Raw genomic sequence first — 19,660 nt, forward strand, 5'->3', positions numbered from 1 at the left:
GTGATTAAATCTTTTTGGTTCAATAAAGAACAAATTAAACAGTAATTTCAGCATCCCACAACTGAATTAGAAACATAATATAGACATATTCTGAAACTCCTAACTGTGTGGGCAAACCAGGAAATTTGTCAGCAGGGGAAAAAATGTGTATAACTTCGGAATTATATGAAAACTGGTAGGACTCCGGCTCTCTTCACTGTATTTCAGTGCTTATGTATGAATACAGCATTTAATTATCTTTTACAAGAAGATAAGTTGCTCTTTAATAATTTAAAGAGCAAACAATACAAAAATTCCCATTCCTTCTGACACTCACCCACCTAATGATGCTTCTGTTACAGAAACAGGGTGGCAGAATTCAATAAGAACATTTTTAAAGTTATTTTATTACTATCTCTCCCTCTGGTTCAAAATTTCTACAATAGTGCCTGTGTCATTTCTAAGTTCCTCAGTGCTGTTATGAACACTTAAAAATAAAACATCAGGTACACACCATTCATTCCGCCATTCATTCACAGAGACTATCTACAGTCTTCAGAAAAAAATACAAATGCCTCATAGTACAGAGTCCTGCATAAGTGGTCTGGTCTCTGGTCCTCGTCTACAGCTCTGACATTACCGTCCACTATTCATTCAACTATACCGAACACTGACAAGCACTGAAACCAGCTCTGTTCACTCAGGCTATGCCTCCACCTGGGAAATCCTACTGCCCTTCCTCTCTGGTCTCTCATCCTTTGACACTCAGCTCTGGTGTCATGTTCTCCAGAATGCCTTACTCGACTTCCCTAAACCGTGAAAGCATCTCGAAAAGCACTACAGTAGCTATACCACTATGACACACCATCTTTGTCCTGTGTATGCCATCTGCTGTTATGTACCTAAGCATCCTCTGGGAAGGAACTCTGTTCTGCAGTATGGCGCTCAATGCCTCACATTTGGACTCTTACATGATTAGCTGTGGAATGAGCAAGTGAGTAAGTGAGAAAGCTATGTTTATAGAAAAGGCTTTGAGTTCCTGCTTTCTTGGTCATAATTGGTGGTTTCTTTTTTTACTTTCCTGTTCATTCTGTTCTCTCAGTCCAATGACATTTCTCAGCATTCTTCATTCATACTTTTTGAAAGTAATACCTGAAATTCAATAACGTAAAGCTTAAAACAAAAAATAGTATTTCCCTTACTGTACTCATCCCCATTCCTGATTTCACTCTTCTCCAAGGTAATCACCTGATCTTTAGCTGTTCCTTCTGCTAGTTTCCAGAATATTTCTAAAGAAAACATCTTAATGCTACTATTAGATTTTTTTCCCATTTTAAACATTAATCGATTGGTTTCTTCCTATGAAACAGGAGTTGGCAAATATTTTTATTAAAAGCCAGATAATAAACATTTTAGGCTTTGCAGGTCACATGGTCTCTGTTGCAACTATTTAATTCTGTCATTGCAGTATGAAAACAGCCACAGACAATATACAAACGAATGAGTCTGGCTGCATCCCAATAAGTCTTTTTTTACAAAACAGGTAGCCTCTGCTATGGAGGATAAGTGTTATCATCCCAATACAGTTATTATCACCATTATTTATTAAATCAATATTCAATTCACAGCTAAGCTAAATTTTTTTTTAATTGTTCCCCTAAAAAGACTAAGGACCTCATTTTAAAATTTGCTTTGTTTTCTGTGAACCACGAACTTATCTCAAAATGCTCCCCGCCAAACCTTAAAACTCCTCTCAATCTAAGTTCAGTTTTCTTCCTTGGGTCAGTGAACCTGGAGTCTTACCATTCTCTCCAACCTAATTCAAAGCTACCTTCCTGGGGCTTCTTACCACCATCCATCTGAGGATTTGTTCCCTTTGTCCCTCTCGAGAGTAGACTCCTATGCTGCTTCTCTCTAGGTCAATCACAATGTCAATAAACTCTCTAAGAAATTTATGAATGAGGGGTAAAGTTTTGAGAACTCACTGTTTCCATTCACCCTGATGGTTTGGTGAGTACCAAATCACAGGTTGGAGATCATTTTCTCATCAGAATTTTGAGAGCACTGCACCACTGTCCAGTTCCTTCTACCACCTCTGTTCAGGAAACTGACCATTCTGATCTCTCATCATTTGTATATAACCTCTCTTCCTTCTCAGAAAGCTTTTAGGATCATATTTTCGCAATGATATACCTTGAGGCTGTTTTCATCCATGAGACTGGAAATGTTGTGGCTTCTTTTACAGTCTGGAAACTCTTGTTCCAGTACTCAGAAATCCTGTATTATTTCTTCATAATTCCCTCCCTATTGTATTCTTTCAATGGAACTCTTATTATTAAATTTAAATGATGGACCTTCTGGGCTGTACCTCTAATTTGCACTCATTTTAAAAAATGTTTATATCTCTTCCTGTTCTATTTTCTGGGAGGCTTCCCAAACTTTATCTTCAAGCTCTTCTTTATTTTTATGACTAATACTTTGAACATTCAATAATTTTTTTTTTTGTACTCTAATGTTTTAATTTTTCAGTCCATGCTCATACCAACTAACCAACAATGGAAGGGCATTCAAGTGACAAATGGTCACTCTTTCCTTTTAAAGACCCTATAATCTAGTGGACACATCTACACAACTAAAATATTCAAACTGGGTGATAAAATGCTTCTGCAATAATTTTAAGGGCTTCTTATATTTTCAAGGCTCTAGATGAGAAGTTTTACTTTCCATTAAAGGTAGCACAGTACCAAAATACACTGAGGACAGACATGCATGCGCTCACGCGAATCGATTCTTCTTGGTGCCTGCAAGTTTTCCTTGGAACGCAGAACATTTGTAAATAAGATCTACTTCTATAACTTTTGTGTATAGTTTTTAGGCTAGAGCAAAATCTGCATAGGTTCATCTATGATGTTCTTTACTACAGGCTAGAGAAAACATATCACCTTAATGTCATGACTACGTGTTGGAAGCATTCACATCTGTAAGACTAAAAGAGGGCCATGAAGACAGGGATTTTGATCTCTACTATATATCTAATTCTTAGCAAGTATCTGATGAATGAATGAATTCAACATATTAAGATTACACATGATTTTATTGATAGGAGGACAAAAGAGAAGGATCATACTAAGAGTAAGGGAAATTTATCAGGCGTGGACTAAAAACCTTTCTCTTTAAAAATATAGATGCCTAAACTGAAATAACTGCCAAACATTATTATAGAAAAGGCACAGTACCATCAACTTCCAAACTGAGGCGGCTTTTTGTTTTGCCGCTTGGAACATACACTACCACTGCTAACATTAACTTAAGATACTTTTGTTTCTAAAAAAAAAAGTGTTTTAAACATTTAATATGTTATAGTAAAAGCTGGTTACCCTGTACATGAGTAGTGCAGGCCAAAAGGCAAACCAAGAATAGTGATTTTGATCTTTGTCAGTGAAAAGACATAATTAGCAGTAAGAGTAACAATAGCCTTCTAGTAAACTGTTGTTACTTGATCCAGAGTTTCGGAAAAGTCCATTCCGAGAGGCTTCCTATTGGTCAACTGCATAATAACAGGGCTTTTACTAACTGAATGAATCTCCTCTAGTTAAATAAACTAATTACTACTGACTTCAACCAATGTCATGTTGCTGTAATTCCTTACTATAATTTGTTGTGCCCGTGATGGTTGTCAAGGTGTAAAGGAAGGAAGCTCTCTCTTTTTGACTAGAAACATTTCAACAGAGCTGCATTCAGGACACAGAATCAGGACTGAATGGGATCTTTGAGATAACCTAGCCAAACACTTTGATTTTAACAATGAATGTGACACATCTGCATAATACAGGAGGAGAAAGGTCAACTCCAAATCCCAGTTCATCTTTTTGATCCGAGAAAATCAATTAAACTCCTAATTTGGTGATAAAAATCAAGTTGCTTGATAAGAATCACTATTAGGATAGTAGTAGAAGCAAGTGGCCAGACACTACCATAGCTATCAAATATCACACTGTAAAACGTGACTACACTGTTTTGTATTGTCATTAGACCCTACACCATAATGTCAACTGACCCAGATAAGGAATGATCGCATTTGTGAACACAGGACTAAAGAAACCAATCTCCTGAGAGCCAAGCCCACCTGAGGTTCAGAGCCTTGAAAATTCAAGCTATGCCCTTATATGGGAAGACAAAGGGTTTTACAAATGACATTCCATATTCAGTCTCAAGAAGTTGCACCAGTAATGCAAGACCTTCTGACTTGTTAACACTTTAATGCCTTTTGTGAAGAAGAGTAAGACCTGTGGACTTGGGAGTGAACATATCTAGGTGCCGAACACACATGGTAGTATGATTTGTACAATTTATTCAATCTCCCTGGGTCTCAGTTTCCTTTGTAGAGTAGGGACAGAAACCATCTTTAGGGAGAGGAAATGGATGAGTTCTATTTCAGACAGGCTGTTTGAAGGAACAGTCAAGACAAATATAGTGAAGGGAGGGAATGTGAAGCTCAGGCAATGCAATCCTTTTATCCTGAGATAGCGAAACTAAGAGTCCGAGCTGCCCCGATTCTCAAAGGCTCACAATTGTTCAGAAGTTCAAGAACTGGGTTCCAGTTCAGCCCCCTTAGTACTACATGAAGCTGCTGCGTAGGCAAACGAAAATAGCACAAGTGAGAGCTCAGGATTTAGACATGTTCTATTCGGGACACTCAGGGAGTGGGCAGAGGTTAGAAAGATATTCTGTAGATAAATTACAACAGTCTAAAAAAAGAAAAAGAAAGCCCATGAGGCCAAAAAAAAGGAGAGGGTCCAAAAAAAGTAGGCTGGAGCAAAGGATGGTTTTCGTCTATCCATGGGGTGAACAGAAAGCAACTAAAACAGCTTGATAAAACTATCATTCATATGGACCTTTTAAGCACATTTTAGACACAATGGATGGACCCTTCAGAAAATATTACAAATAAGAGAACAAAATATACATATTATTCATATGATAAATATAAGAATATAACTGCAAGTAAATCTAAATTCTTTATTACTTTCATAAAGCCTTCCATTTGCATGCTGAATTGTTCAACAAAATTATTTTGGAGCAATTTATAGTAAGGAACGAAGTCTATCTGTTAGCTATCCAAGACAGCAGGAACAAAGTAAACACATTACCAGAATCATAATACAGACAATACTCAGCAGAGTTTTTACTTTGGGATAATAAAAGAAAAAACACATATTTATGGTTATCCAGGCTCCACACTCTTTATTCTACAGGAAACAGAAGAGCCAGCCCAAGTGCAATTTGAAAACATCTTATCAATTAAATTTGTGGAATTCCTAGCACAAAAAAGATGGGATTTCCCCCTATTTCTACAACTCGGTATTCTTAAAGTAAAAGAAAACCCAATATTTTTCCAAAGTGTTTTTTCCCTATTGTTTAAAGACAAGACAAATAATGGATTCTGAATCTGACACAAACTTTCTTCCATTCACGTTTTAAGGTGAAATCCGGATCCTAACTTCCACATCTTACATGGAATCGCGGGCTCAAATCCGGGCGGATGCTGCGGCCTGATGGAGACCACAGTCATCTCACTGTTCTAAAAGCTGTTCAATCCTGCGCCTTCCCTGGGCCCAGGAATTTTTGTTTAATAGAAGTTGAGAAGAGCTTTATAAGCTCTAGGTTTTTAAAAGATGAAATAGTTCTTAATCCTCTCCCACACTCAATTCCCCTTCCCCAAAACCTAAAAGGAAGTACTGTGAAAAATGCAGAACAAGTCTGTGGGGGAAATACAGCAAGATGCTGTAGGCTGTGAATGAGACGCATGTAAGACGTCCTCCCGGCAAAAGCAAGTCCAGACCGCACTGGCTGAATGGTGAGGTGGGTGGCTGGCAACAGGAACCTCTTGCCACTAAAATGCCCTGGTTCTCCAAAACTGGTTTACTACACTAAGAGTAGAAACTGTAGGCAATAAGCAAAATACTCAAGAGACCACCCTTAGGCAAATTTGAGCCAAGTGACTGAAATCTGTTAATATCATCTACATTCTATACAGTCAAATGTGCCTACAAATTGGTATAGATGTCACCTATTTTAAATTATTAGCAAACGACGTATTGTTAAAACTATTGACTTCTAACATCTAAATGATTACTTAACTACAAGTAGAACTCAGCAAGTTTTCAGATTGGCATGTGGTGCTAATTTAGAAGAACTGGGGTGACGTGACAGCTGATACAACTCATGCCCAGAAGGAGCAAGAGAATCACAGAACCTGCTAGTTTCCCTGGTAAGTAGTATCAACTCCCAGATCAAAAGACAACCATTTTGAAATATAAACTTAACTTCTTAACAGTCATAATCTCCCACTTCTATCACATTATATTTATATTACCTGTTCCAACGCACCCTTCCATCATCACCACAAGCACTAAGAACCAGCCGTAGTGATGTGGTTTAAGATTGTTCTAGATAAAGATGACCAGTGTGGAGGACAGCAAATTTCCAAACTGCCACTCTGGAATACATATGCAGAAGGAGAGTCATACCTTCAATCACAGGCACGCTTCCCCGTGCTAATTTACAAATGAAGCTTTTTATTGGTGACACGGTATAAGCCCAGGTTGGTAATAATATGAAATAAATAAAAGTCAGGAAACTCTCCTTAGCCTGGATATGAATCCAAGTATCAGTTCTTAAAGGCTCAATAGAATCATAAAGGAGATGGTGACAGAGCTGCAATGTCATAGAAAAGTAAAATAAAGGCAGCCTTCAAACAGAAGAATGCAAAATAATAACCTTCTGGAAGACCAAAGGACTGCATCAGATTCACCTCTGGGCCCCCTATATCATAGGACAGGGTCTACAAAATAGTAAATACCTGTACATTGGTTGAGTGAGTACATTGGCTGAATTTATAAATGAAAAGATTCCCCTGCTAGTTTTACTACTCACTGTTGTCTTCTCTCTACTCTAGACACAAGAGTGCCACTAGACACTCGAAGAGCAAGAGCAATCTCATATCCTATATATGTGGAGATATCAAGCTCTGTAGACAAAAGTAGGGAATTCCAAGTCTATTACTGTTATTCACTTTACTCAGATTTAACAATGACTGGACTTTAAAAAGCTGGCTCCACTTTAAAATTCACCTTAACTTCTATCCACAGTGTAATGCCAGTTTCTTAGCAATCTTTGCTTTCTGGGAATGTAACTCCTATCTAGATTCCATATCCATCTCCCAGATACAGGTTCAACTCTCAACTTGGTAGATTCCTTAGATTCTGCACCCAGAGTTACCTACCCCTGAACAAACGACAGCACTGAGCTGTTTCTGCCTGCAGCTTTTTAAAGCCACACACTGAGTCTCTCTTAACACCACCAATTCCTGAAACAAAGCCATGGTTCCCATTACGATTAACCCCTGCATTGTGGGATCCCAAATCTCTGAGCCAGTAAAAAAAGGATCTGGTGATTTATCAGCTGCTACAAGAAGAGTATATCATGACAAAGATAAAAGCAAAGATAATGCTTACAGAGGACAGCTGTGCTATTTTATTTAGACTAAGAACAGTGGCATCTGGAAGGCCATAAAAACAAACTTCTAAGCTGCCGTTCAAAGATGTGGTAAGAAGAATGGCAATAAAAGGAATAAACTGCTCTACGGAAGTAAATGTGCCTAGTAAGTTGCTTCAGTAGTGACGATTTTATCCCAAATGAGAAGCAAGGTAGTCTGGCAATTAATATTTTGCTGAATGAATTAGATATTTGTTTGTTAACATTAAGTTGGACAACCCTCAAACAGATTTTTTAGCCTATTCTGGCCTAAATTTTGGTTTTGTTTTACTTTTAGAATCAGACTGTACCACATTTTAACTTTTATTGAAGTATAATGTGCATTTTAAAAAGAGTATAGCTCTTCAAACCTGAATACACCCATGTATGACCAGCAACCACATCCAGAAACAGAACGTTACTAGTGTGACAGGAGCCCTACCCATGTTCCTTTTTGGTCACTACCACATTTCTCCAAAGGTGACCACTAGCCTGACTTCTAAGAGTACAGAGATTCATTTTGCTTGTTTCTGTATCTCATAAAAGTGAAATTATATAGTATGTACTCTTTCTTGTGTCTGGCTTCTGTGCCAGTTATCAATTTATTGCCTCTTGACTTCAAATTCACCCTTCCGTACCTGCTCCGTGATAAGCACTGGACTCTAAGCATTTCTCCTTCACAGAGACCATGATGTTAAGCTTGGCCAGTAGAGGGCACTGGAGGGATACTGCAAGAGGAAGGGAGCTTATCTCCCAGGTTCAAGGGTTCAAGGCTTTTTGTTCTTGCTCCTGCTCCATGGTCACCAGTGAAAGCATGTAGGGACATCTATCTGGGGGTGCTCTGGCTCAACTGCATGCCCAGAACATCAAACTGTTTTCTCATTCTCAAAGACAATCTAGAAGCTTTAATTTGCCAGCGTAGGTCCTACCTATACTTGAGTATAATGAAATCATCCCATAGTTTATTCTTCTCTAGGATAAATATTTTCAGACAGTTAATATTATTATTAAACACCTCACATATTTTATGCTCTCTTCTGAACCTTCTATGTTCTGTATCCTTATTAATTCGCAAAGTCAAAAGCCGAACTAAAATACTTTATCTGGTTAAAGTACTATCAACTCTTATAAATATGAACTGAAACCAAGATAAATTTTATGGTGAGATGCTGACTGCACTCCTATTAAAGAAGTTGGGAAAGACAAAGACACCATCTATCAAGCACTGCTCTGGACATTCTAGAAAATATGGGGAAAATTATGACATGTATAACCTGGAAAGACAAAAAATTATTTATATATGATGTGACTGTTACTCTTCTAAATGCTTAAGAAACTATGAGAACCAAGAAAAAGAGTTTATAAGATGGTCAGTAAAAAAAATATATTTATGTAAACATCAATAACTGTTGAAAAAAAATCTCAAGCTTTCTTCGAGTACACAGTTGCTGCTGTTCACATCATGTGTACCAAGTGAAACCAACTCTACCACTCTGGCTATGACTACCTACTCAAGGGCCTGGTGCCGAGGCAAAGGCCCACACTTATCTAGGCCAGACATGAGAGGTCAACCTGCTGTATAGTACAGTACAGCACCATACTGAAACTGACCCAATCAGCCAAAAGCCCACACAAACGCAACTCACGTTTAGCTTTCTTTATTAACACAATTCTAGAATTGTGTTAATATATGCCCAACATAATATTCATCTTGAATTTCTATTACACCAAATTCATGCATTTCTCAAATTTCTCCCTCTCATTTTATGGTTTATCCTATCTCTAAGGAGCTGGGCACCTCACTCAGCAATCAACAAGAGAAGATATGCAGCACAGTCACCAATGAAACTAAAAGAACCAACTGTTTCTTCAAGTACAAAATTAGGATGTTTGACATAAGATTTTAAAACTCCTTTCCTAAGGATTCTATGCCCTAAAATCCTGTAATTCTAGGACCCCGGTACATAAAGTAACTACATAACTACATACCAAGAGAAAAAGACTGAGAAACAAATCCTGCAACATTAATATGTTCCCTGCTTTACTGAAGATCTCCATTCTCTCACTGGGTTTTTGGGGAAAAAAAAAAAAATATATATATATATATATATATATAGTGTTAATAAATTCATTTTTGTCTTCAAAAAACTTACTAAAAGGAAAGGCTGTACAGAAGTCAGGAAGATGATTCAGGAAATCTGTTTCTGTTAGAAGGCATGAACATCTTTACTAAAAAAACAAACACAAACAAAAAAACTTGTTAAATACTTCAAGAAATTCTCTAAATTTGGGAGAAAATTAACCATGCAATGATTATCAAAATTATATAGTATCAATATTTGAATCTGTAAGTAGAATAAATAAAATTAAGCAACATGCTATCTTTAAATCCATCCTCACTCTTATAACCTAAAGAGCTCCCTGCGAAATTTTACCACTGGTGCACAATTGCTTGAAGCCTCACAGACTAAAAGACAACTAAATAAGTCCATCTCATTCACCCCTGAGATGGACTTCCTTGGGTCCAAGGAAGCTTCCTCTTATCCCTACCAATGATATTCTATTGTTCAACCCTGGGATTGTTACGACATTCAGGAGGATCAAGTCATTTTCTTTTATTCTTCTTTTTTTTTTTACAGTAGAAAAGTTTTATTAGAAGGGAAAGCACACTTTCAGACGTGGAAGCGGGCCTGGGCAAGAGAAGCATGGCTCAAAAGGCCTCGAGTCATTTTCTTATCCACACAGATTAACCTCTTATTAGACCAGTATAAAACAGTCACAATTCAAATATAAAAACATAGAAAAACATAGAGACTTTTTAATGAAAGAACATGACTGCTCAAATGATTCCCACCTGAACTGACATTTGGTGTAAGTAATACATTCACTTGCTAAAGTAAAAACAGAATGATGGGAAAGAAAGAGGAAGGGAATTTAACAGTTTGTTAAAATGAGACACATTACCTCAACTTTAAAAAAAAAAAAATCACTTATCAAGACAGCAGAGATAAACAGGACAAGGTCATCTATAGTGCCTCCTGACTCTTGGTTCTATAATCAAGACCTATGGCTGCTATTTATTATAATTTGACAAATCTGAAAAAATTGTTTTTATGGTATTAGACACTAGCTATATGGCTTTCTGCCCCCACAAATAACCTGCAATTGTATAGCTAAGATCTGAGTGGCTGTTTAGAAAGCAAGCAGCCTGAACTTCAAGGCAAAAAGGGTCCACAGGCCAGAGTCGTACCCTGTGTGAATTTGACTGTGACCTCAAGCTGTCTGCTATGCTTCCCTTGTGACCTTTCCATCTCTTCTGACCTCATAAGTCCCTCTACACCAGATGATATTACCAGAGCTTGAGGGCTGTTTCTGCCTCCATCTAAAGTCAAGTTAACAGATTTTTTAAAAGGTTTTAGAGTAAGAAGGACCCTCCTAAAGGGAAAACCCTACATATTTGCCCCTCCATGTGGGCATGTTATGTTTGTATGTGTGTGTCTCTCTCTATATATACACCTGCACAAGCAAACAAAATACATATATGCACAGATTATTTACATATGAATATAAATAGATTATCCTCCAGGACTAAGACAGTATTCTTGTATTTTTCTAGTAGTACAAAGACTACATAATCCACTCTGTCCTGCTAGAGCACAAATTCAGCAAACTGGGTCCAAAGCCAAGCCCCTGCCATTTATTAGCTGTGTGACCAAGGCAAATCACTTCATCTCTCTGCCTCAGTTTCCTCATATGTAAAACAAGAATGATAATCATGTGAGGATTAAATAAATTAATACAAGCAAATTATAAAGTACAGTGTCTGGCATATAGGAACTACTATATATCAAATATTAGTAGTGATATTTATACAATTATATAATCCTGCCTAGACAGGATTATAGGAAAAATGTGACCACAGCAGTGCAAATAAATAACCTACATGGATTTGAGTGACCTATATGAATTCATGATCCATAATCCCCAATCAAAGTAAATTTAGAACTTTACTATGCTTATAGCAAGCCCCAATGTAGGTAAAAATATTTCATGAATGCATAATAATCACAAAGCAGGAGTCTAGCTCCAAATCTGTTCCTATAAAACCTTTTAAAGACAACTCGTTCAAAGTCAATAGAGAGGCATTTAATTTAGCTAAACACACAACTTTTAAACATTCTTTTCTATACAACACTTCTTTTACTAGACGTAATGAGAAAAAAAATACTTCGCATAAATTTTCCAGACACCTCAGAGTTTACATGCAGTTTTCAAAGTTCATAATAAAAAATTTTCATTTCATTTTCTACAGTCTTCTTAAAATGCAACAATAGTGAAATAAATGATTCAGGTAACAATCATCAGTGAATGTTAAATTAAGACCATTAAATGAAAATATGACCTGAAAATCTGCAGGTTGCCAGAATGTCAACCCATGGATTTTGTTGGTCAAAACCTTGACAACAAAGGGCTATGCCAAAATTAACCTACCAATCAATCTCAGTATACAGAGTGAGATAATCAAGCCTTCTGGTCTTCTAATATGAACAGGAAGTACAATATACCACCAATGAGTAATTAAAAATATGAATGATTGCAAAAATAGTTAAGCTCTAACTACCTGTTTACAAGTATATGAAAAAATAACATTATACAAGGATACAACCATCAAAATTAATAAAGTGAGGACGGGGATTGACCTAGTTTCATCAAGAAACAGGTGACATGACCAAAAAGAAAGAGGGTGACTTATTACAGATTAAAAGAGATTAAAGAGATATATAAATCCAAATGCATTAGAGGGACCTTATTTGGACCTGATTCAAAGAGTTAACTGTAAAAAGTCATTTTTTGAGAAAATCAAGAGAGTCAATATTAAATAAAATCAAAAAATGAGGTAATAAGAAATTTATAGGGTATGATGTGCTTTCCTATAAAGTCCATATCTGACAGATATGTACATTAAAATATTTATAAGTGAAATGATAGGTTGTTGGGGTTTTCTTTAAAATACTCCAGGTCAAAAAGAAAGTGGAAAAGGATATATAAAACAAGAATGGCATGAGGACTCATATTATTCTATCTACTCTATGTATGTTTGAAATTTTCTATAACAGAAATTTTTTTTTATGTTAAGGGAGAGACAGAAATTCATAGCCAAATCTAAGTTTGGCCAACATTCATCAAAAACTGCAGAAAACCTCTATGTAACACACACACACACACACACACACACACACACACACACAAACACACACACACACACACACACGACAACAGTGGCCCCTAAAGGCTGCATGTGAGATACTTTGAGCAGATTTCTTTTGTCAGCAGAAATTCTCTCTACAACATTCCTGTGGAAGTGTGTCTTCCACTAGCCACTGTTCTGTTACCGAGGTGTAAACGAGATGTCTTGATACAAAACCGAACTCTTCCAGCTTCTTTACCCTGAGAAAAGTTATTCAAGGAAACTTAACTACCAAAACATCTATTTTTTTTAACGGGTTGTATATATTTCTAAGTCTTTGGCAATGTGGCTCTTTATACTTTTTTTGTGTCTCCAGCATTCATATAAATAAATATTTTTGTACAAGTTCAAGAAATAATCTTTAGCAGTTAAAAAAAAAATGCTGCAATTAAAAAAGTTTATTTAAACTCCCCTTCTTCTAATCCTTTCCTTCTACATTCTCACTGCTCCTAAACATAATTCAAGCTATGTTATCATCTCATATTTGGTATCAGAGTAGATAAAACATTAACTGACTATGCCAGATTTACAGGTCAACTACATCACCCGTTCCTTTCCAAACTTAAAAAACATATGAATAATATTCGTTGTCCCACATATAATAGTAATGGACTTACACTTACTTGTCTGCACTTACAGAAGAGGGTACTTTTCAAATGCTATATTTGCTAATCTAATAAATGGGTTCAGGAATACAGGCAACCACAGTTATGCAAGGAATAATTCTCTCTGATCTTCAACTGTTTTGTACTTCTCCTCCTTGTTAGGTAAGGAAAACAGTGAGTCCCAAATATTGCACCTTACCAGCCTTACCAGTATTTTCCCAACGGCTGTCTGCCAAATGTTTTGAATAACTCTCACCAGACTATCGTCACCTTCCTTTATAACCCCCTCTGGGCTTTATATTCTTTTGAACATGATTTGGTCAATAATGGTGGTAAAAAGGAAGAGAAGCTATAAAAACACACAACAATAAATGATGCCTAAAAGGAAGGATGAATATAGTTTTAACATATAATTGAAAATGAACTGTAAGATTAAGTACCTTTGGTCCTAGAGAAAGCTGATCTGGGAACTCTATTTCTGTATTGATCTTAGTCCCCTGGGAATAGGGCACATTGTTCCTAGGGTAGGAGAGAAGGTACATTACGTTATTGCTAGCAAGGTAGAAATTAATTAGCTCTGCTCTCTTTCTGTTGTTCATATTCCGAGCAAAGATTACTTCCTTAATTAATACAGAAATAGTCATATTTATCAATACTGAGATAGATGGTTTTTGGACATTAAATGTTTTTCTACTGAAAGAACTTAGCTTCTAAAAACTTATAATTGGATTTACCTTTCTAACATGCGCTGTTAAATAATTAGGAAACTGAAATGCAGCGACTAACATTTATTGCACTATTTTCCTTAATCATCGTAATCAACTCATGTGAGACATACTATTATTATTCCCATTGTATAGATGAAGCAACCAAAGCACAAAGGTGTTAAGTAACTTACCAAAGAAAATGGAGCTAGTAAGTACTGGAATACTATCACCATGATAAGTACGCAAAGTTTTTTAAAGATAAACAGAAAAAGTAAAGCTATCAGTAACTTATTCCAAAATCCATTAAGTATCTTTAAATCTCATGAAGAAATATCTGCTGAGCATCTACTGTGTGCTCAACACTACTAATAATTACTAAAGGACACTGGAGAAGCAGGAAAAAGTTATTCCTTCTCAAAACATTAATGTCAAGGTAGGGAGACAAAACGTACACGTAAAACTGGTAAAGAAAATGAGTGTCTTCCCTGTGTAGTGTCTTCATAAATTCATCCATGGCCTGCCCTCACTTCTCAACCTTTTTTTTTTTTTTTTAGTGCCTTTTTTTTAGATACTTCACGGTGGAATTTCAAACAGACAATCTTCCCACTAACTGGTGAAGCAGGTAAAGAGGCACTGTAGATTTCTGGCTAAGAAAAGAGAATCATTCAATAATCTCAATTCAATTCTAGCCAGAAAAAGACATATCTAAAATGTAGTTAAAAGACCATAGAGATCCACAAGACACTCTACCTACTTATAAGAAATCACAGCCTAGTGAGAAAAGACAAACCTGCTAACAAATGTCACTTGGTGTGAATGACAACAGAACTAAGGAAGAGTTTCGGATACAACAGAAACAAAGGAGGAAGCAACTACGAGAGGAAGTCCTAATAAGGTGAGTCCCAGGGATGGTATAAAAAGAAAAGATATAAAAATGTGGAATTTTATAATAACTGAATATAATGAAATTATGCTCCTAGTCCTATAATAGGTTCTGAATACTCTATATGCACAAATGTGACAACGTGCCTGCCCCCAAAACCTACCCTTAATGTAAGTCTCGACATCAATATTTAATGTCCACCTCAGACTCTACTGCCCTACAATAATGTCCAACAGTCCATCAAAAATTACAAGACATACAAAAAAGTAAAGGCGTAGAAGGAGACAAAGCAATCAAGAGAACCAGACTGAGAGATGATACAGATGCTGTAACTATCAGATAGGGAATTAAAAATAACAGTGATTAATAGGTTAAAGAATGTATAGGCAATATGCATGAACAGATGGTAAATTTCAACAGAAAGAAAATGTAAGAGTCAAACAGAAATGCTATCTTTTTTTACAGTATTAGAGATTAAAAAAAAAAAATCCTTTGATGGGCTCACCAGAACACTCAACATAATCAAGGAAGGAATCAATGAACTTGAAGAGAGATCACTGAAACATAAAGGGGGAGTGGGGGTTAGCAGGGAGACACACAACAGAAAGAACCTTGAAAGCTGTGGGATATGATCAAATGATATCATATATATGTAACTGGAGTCCCAGAAAAGAAAGGAAGAGAACAAGGCAGAAACAGTACTTGGGGAAAAAATGGCTGAGAACTTTTCAAAAATAAAGTCTTCAAACTACAGATATAAGCAGCTCAGAGAATGCTACAGAATATAAACAAATAAATACAATAGAGAACATATACCTACATACTTCATAGTAAATTGCTAAAACTTAAAGAAAAAAAAAATCTTAAATACAGTTGGAGGAAAAAGACATTACCTTCTGAGGCAAAAAATAAAAATGTCTGCAGAATTTATGCAATACAAAAGATAATAGAGTAATATCTTTTAATTGAAAGGGTGAGGAGGCAGACTTTACAATCCAAAATTCTATAGTTAGCAAAAATATCTTTCAAAAATGAAGGCAAAAAAAAAAAAAGGCAAAATAATGCCTTTTCAAACAAAAGTTGAGGTACTTCAATGTCAGCACACCTGTCCTACGAGAAATGGTAAAGCAAGTTCTTATGACATGACAAAAATGAAGATCTACACAAAGAATAGCTCCAGAATAAAAAAGAAAGTAAATGTACAAGAGCTTTTTTCTATATTTTTATATTTCTATATTCTAAAAGATAACTGTCAAAAGCAAAAATACTAACAGTGTATTGTGAAGATTATAAAATATGTAAAAGTAAAATGTATGACAATGATATCACACAAGATGAAAGGGAAAAAACTAGACGTATATATACTATGTTAGAATCTTATACTGTATGTGAAATATGAAGCAATATAATATGTGAAGGTTGACTGTAATGTACATTGTAAATCCTAAGGCTACCACTAAATTTTGTTAAAGAGGTATAACTAATATACCAATAGTAAAGATAAAATGGAATTTTAAAAACCCTCAATATAAAAGAAAGAATAAAAAGAGTAAAGGGAGAACACACCAAATGATACAAATAGAAATCGACTAGCAAGATAAAAGATTTAAATCCAACCATATCCATTAAGTGAAAATGGCCTAAATATCCCAATTAAAAGGCAGAGATTATCACAAGACTCAGTTATATTTTCCATAAGAAATCCACTTTAAAGATACAGATAAGAGTAAAATGATGGGAAAGATATACCATACAAATATCAATCAAAAGAAAGCCAGAGAGGCTACGTTAATATCAGACAAGGTAGATGTCAGTAGAAGGAATAGTAAAAGAGATAAAGATAGCCATTCGTATAAATGATAAAGGGGTTAATTCACCAAGAAGATATAATAATCCTTAATATGTATATATCTGACAACAGAGCTTCAAAGTAAATGAACCAAAATCTTATGGAAGTCAAAGAAATATGTATACTTTTGCATATATATAACAAAATATATAATTATATATTTTATAGTTGGAGATTCAACACTTCTTTTTCAGTAATCAATAAAACGAGTAGATAAAAACCTATTAGGATAGAAAAGATATGAATAACTATCAATCACCTTGACCTAATTAACATTTATACAACACTCCACCCTGCGAGAGCAGAATATAAATTCTTTTCAAGGGCACATGGGGCATTGACCAATATAGCCTATATCCTTGGCCATAAAACAAATCTCAGCAAATTTAAAAGAACTGAAATTATCCCAAAGTATATTCTCTGACCATAAAGTAAAACTGAAATCATTAACAAGTATATAGAAAGTCACAAATATTTGAAAATAAAATACACTTAACAACCTTGAGGCAAAAAGGAAGTAACAAGAAAAATTAGAAAATATTTTTAACTGAATGAACATCAAAATAACAACATATGAAAATTTATGGAATGCAGCTTAAGCAGTGCTTAGAAAAATGTTTATAGTATTAAAAGCTTATTTTTAGAAAATAAGAAAAAGTCTTCAGATGAATTAAGCTTCTACCTTAAGACACTAAAATGAGAGACCAAATTAAACCCAAAGCAAGAAGGAAAGAAATCATAAAGAACAAAAATCAATGAAATTGAAAACAGAAAAATGACAAAAATAAAACTAAAAACCAGTTGTTTGAGAAGATCAATAAAACTGACAAACCTCTAGCCAGAATGATCAAGAAAAAAAGAAGACACAAATTACAAATACTGAGACTCAAAAAAAGAGACATTTCTAGAGATCCTACACACATTAAAAGGATAATAACACTAACTTTATGCCTGTAAATTTGGACAACTTAAATAAATTGGGTAAGTTCCTCAAAGGACACAGAGTAGCAAAGCTTACTTAAGAAGAAAAAGAATCTCAACAGCCCTTCATCTATTAAAGATGGTAGATATATAGTTAAGAATCCTTCAACGAAGAAAACTTCAGGTCAAGACAGTTTCAGTGGCAAATTTTACCAAATTTTTATGGAAACAAAAATCATACCCATCTCACATATATTCTTCCATTAAACAGAAGAGGGAGAAACTCTTCCCGTCATATTTTATGAGGCCACTATTACCCTAACACCAAATCCAGCAACAGCAACGGCAACACAAGAAACCATAGTTTAAAGACAAAGATCAAAACAAAGACACTAAAATCCTGAACAAAATACTGCTGACCCTTGAACAACGCAGGGATTAGTGGTGCCAACCTCACACAGTCAAAAATCTGCATATAACTTTTGACTCCCCCAAAACTTAACTACAGTTGGCCCTCAGCATCTGTGGGGAATTGGCTCCAGGACCCCCATGGATACCAAAAGCTGCAGATGCTCAAGTCCCTTACGTGGATACTGTCGCCCCTGGACATCTGTGGATTCCCAACTGCAGATCGAGAATGCTGTTTCTGATCTGTGGCTGGTTGAATCTGTAGATGCAAAACTCAGACACAAAGGGCTAATGTATTTGTTGGAGGAAAAAAAAAAATGTGCCTGTAAGTGGAACCGGGCAGTTCAAACCTGTGTTGTTCAAGGATCAACTGTACTATCACATTGAATCCAGCAACATACAGAAAGGATAATACATCAAGACCAAGTGGGATTTATCCTGGGTACGCAAAAGGGATTCAACATTCAAAAATCAATTAATGTAATTCAGCAGACTAAGGGGAAAAAAAAACCCACATAATCATTTCAATAGATACACAAAAAGTATCTGACAAAAGCCAATATCCAGTTATGATAAAAACTTTCAGCAAACTAAGAATAAAAGAGAATTTTCTCAACCTGATAAAAAGCATTGATGAAAAAAATTACAGTTAATGGGACTGCATTATTTTCCCCTAAACTCAGAAACAAAGCAAGCATGTCTAATCTCATCACATCTATTCAACATCATGCGGGGGTCTTAATGCACTAAGACAAGAAAAATAGAAGACATACAGATTAAACAGGAAGAAATAAAACTGTCTTTATTTGCACTTGACATAACTATCCATGTAGAAAACCCCAAAGAATCTACCAAAAAAGCTTCTAGAACCAGTGACTTAGTTTAATGAGGTCATAGGATGTAAAATCAATATACAAAAGTTAATAATATTTCTATATTCTAGCAAGGAACAACTGTAAATTAACATTTAAAGTACCACTTACAACAGCACCCCAAAACATGAAATACTTAGAGGTAAATCTAAATTAAACACAACCTTCTAATTATTACAAACCAGCTTTAATGTGAGCAGTCTCTTCCCTGTACAGAAAAGCTATAAGAAAATCTACCTAGCCTAAAACTTCAAAGTTTGACTTATTGTCTTTTCGACTCTTGGATGGTTTTGCACGAGTAAGCTTTCTTCCCCATAGATGGTCCTTTCTCTCACATTTTCCCTTATAACAGAGTCATCCTGAGAGTTCAAACTGTGAGGCTGGTATCTTGGAACCAAGAAACAAAAGAATTGAATGCAGCCCCAGAAAATTAAAAGTTTGCAAAAGCAAAGTTAAAAGCTTCCCCTCTGGTGAATTGATTACCCCAGAAACTGACAAGCCTTAATAGTAAAAACCCCAGATGAAACACAACACTGTGCAAAAAACTTGTCTTATTTCATTCGTGGCCTCTATTAATAAGGCAATACGAGGCACCATGTATTTCAAGAGATGTCCCTCCTCCCAACACATCCCCAGACACATCTAATTGGAA

At 35.6% G+C, this 19,660-nt stretch overlaps 1 protein-coding gene across 7 annotated transcripts in view; it reads right to left on the reverse strand.

The window, feature by feature from the left end:
- Window positions 1-19,660, reverse strand: part of CHD6 (chromodomain helicase DNA binding protein 6) — a 188,458-nt gene that overhangs the window by 144,141 nt on the left and 24,657 nt on the right. For 3 of the 7 annotated variants that reach the window (XM_023534460.1, XM_023534459.1, XM_011366620.2), the window contains exons 2-3: window positions 13,809-13,887; window positions 9,669-9,744 (exon numbers count right to left, since the gene is read on the reverse strand). The exons of 1 other annotated variant lie outside the window; for it this stretch is intronic. The gene's annotated coding sequence lies outside the window, so the exon portion shown is untranslated. The remainder of the gene's footprint in view (window positions 1-9,668; window positions 9,745-13,808; window positions 13,888-19,660) is intronic. 3 more of the 7 variants (XM_023534458.1, XM_023534461.1, XM_023534462.1) reach the window with 2 other exon arrangements.

Source organism: Pteropus vampyrus, unplaced genomic scaffold, assembly GCF_000151845.1.
Source record: "Pteropus vampyrus isolate Shadow unplaced genomic scaffold, Pvam_2.0 Scaffold125, whole genome shotgun sequence".
Classification (NCBI taxonomy): domain Eukaryota; kingdom Metazoa; phylum Chordata; class Mammalia; order Chiroptera; family Pteropodidae; genus Pteropus; species Pteropus vampyrus.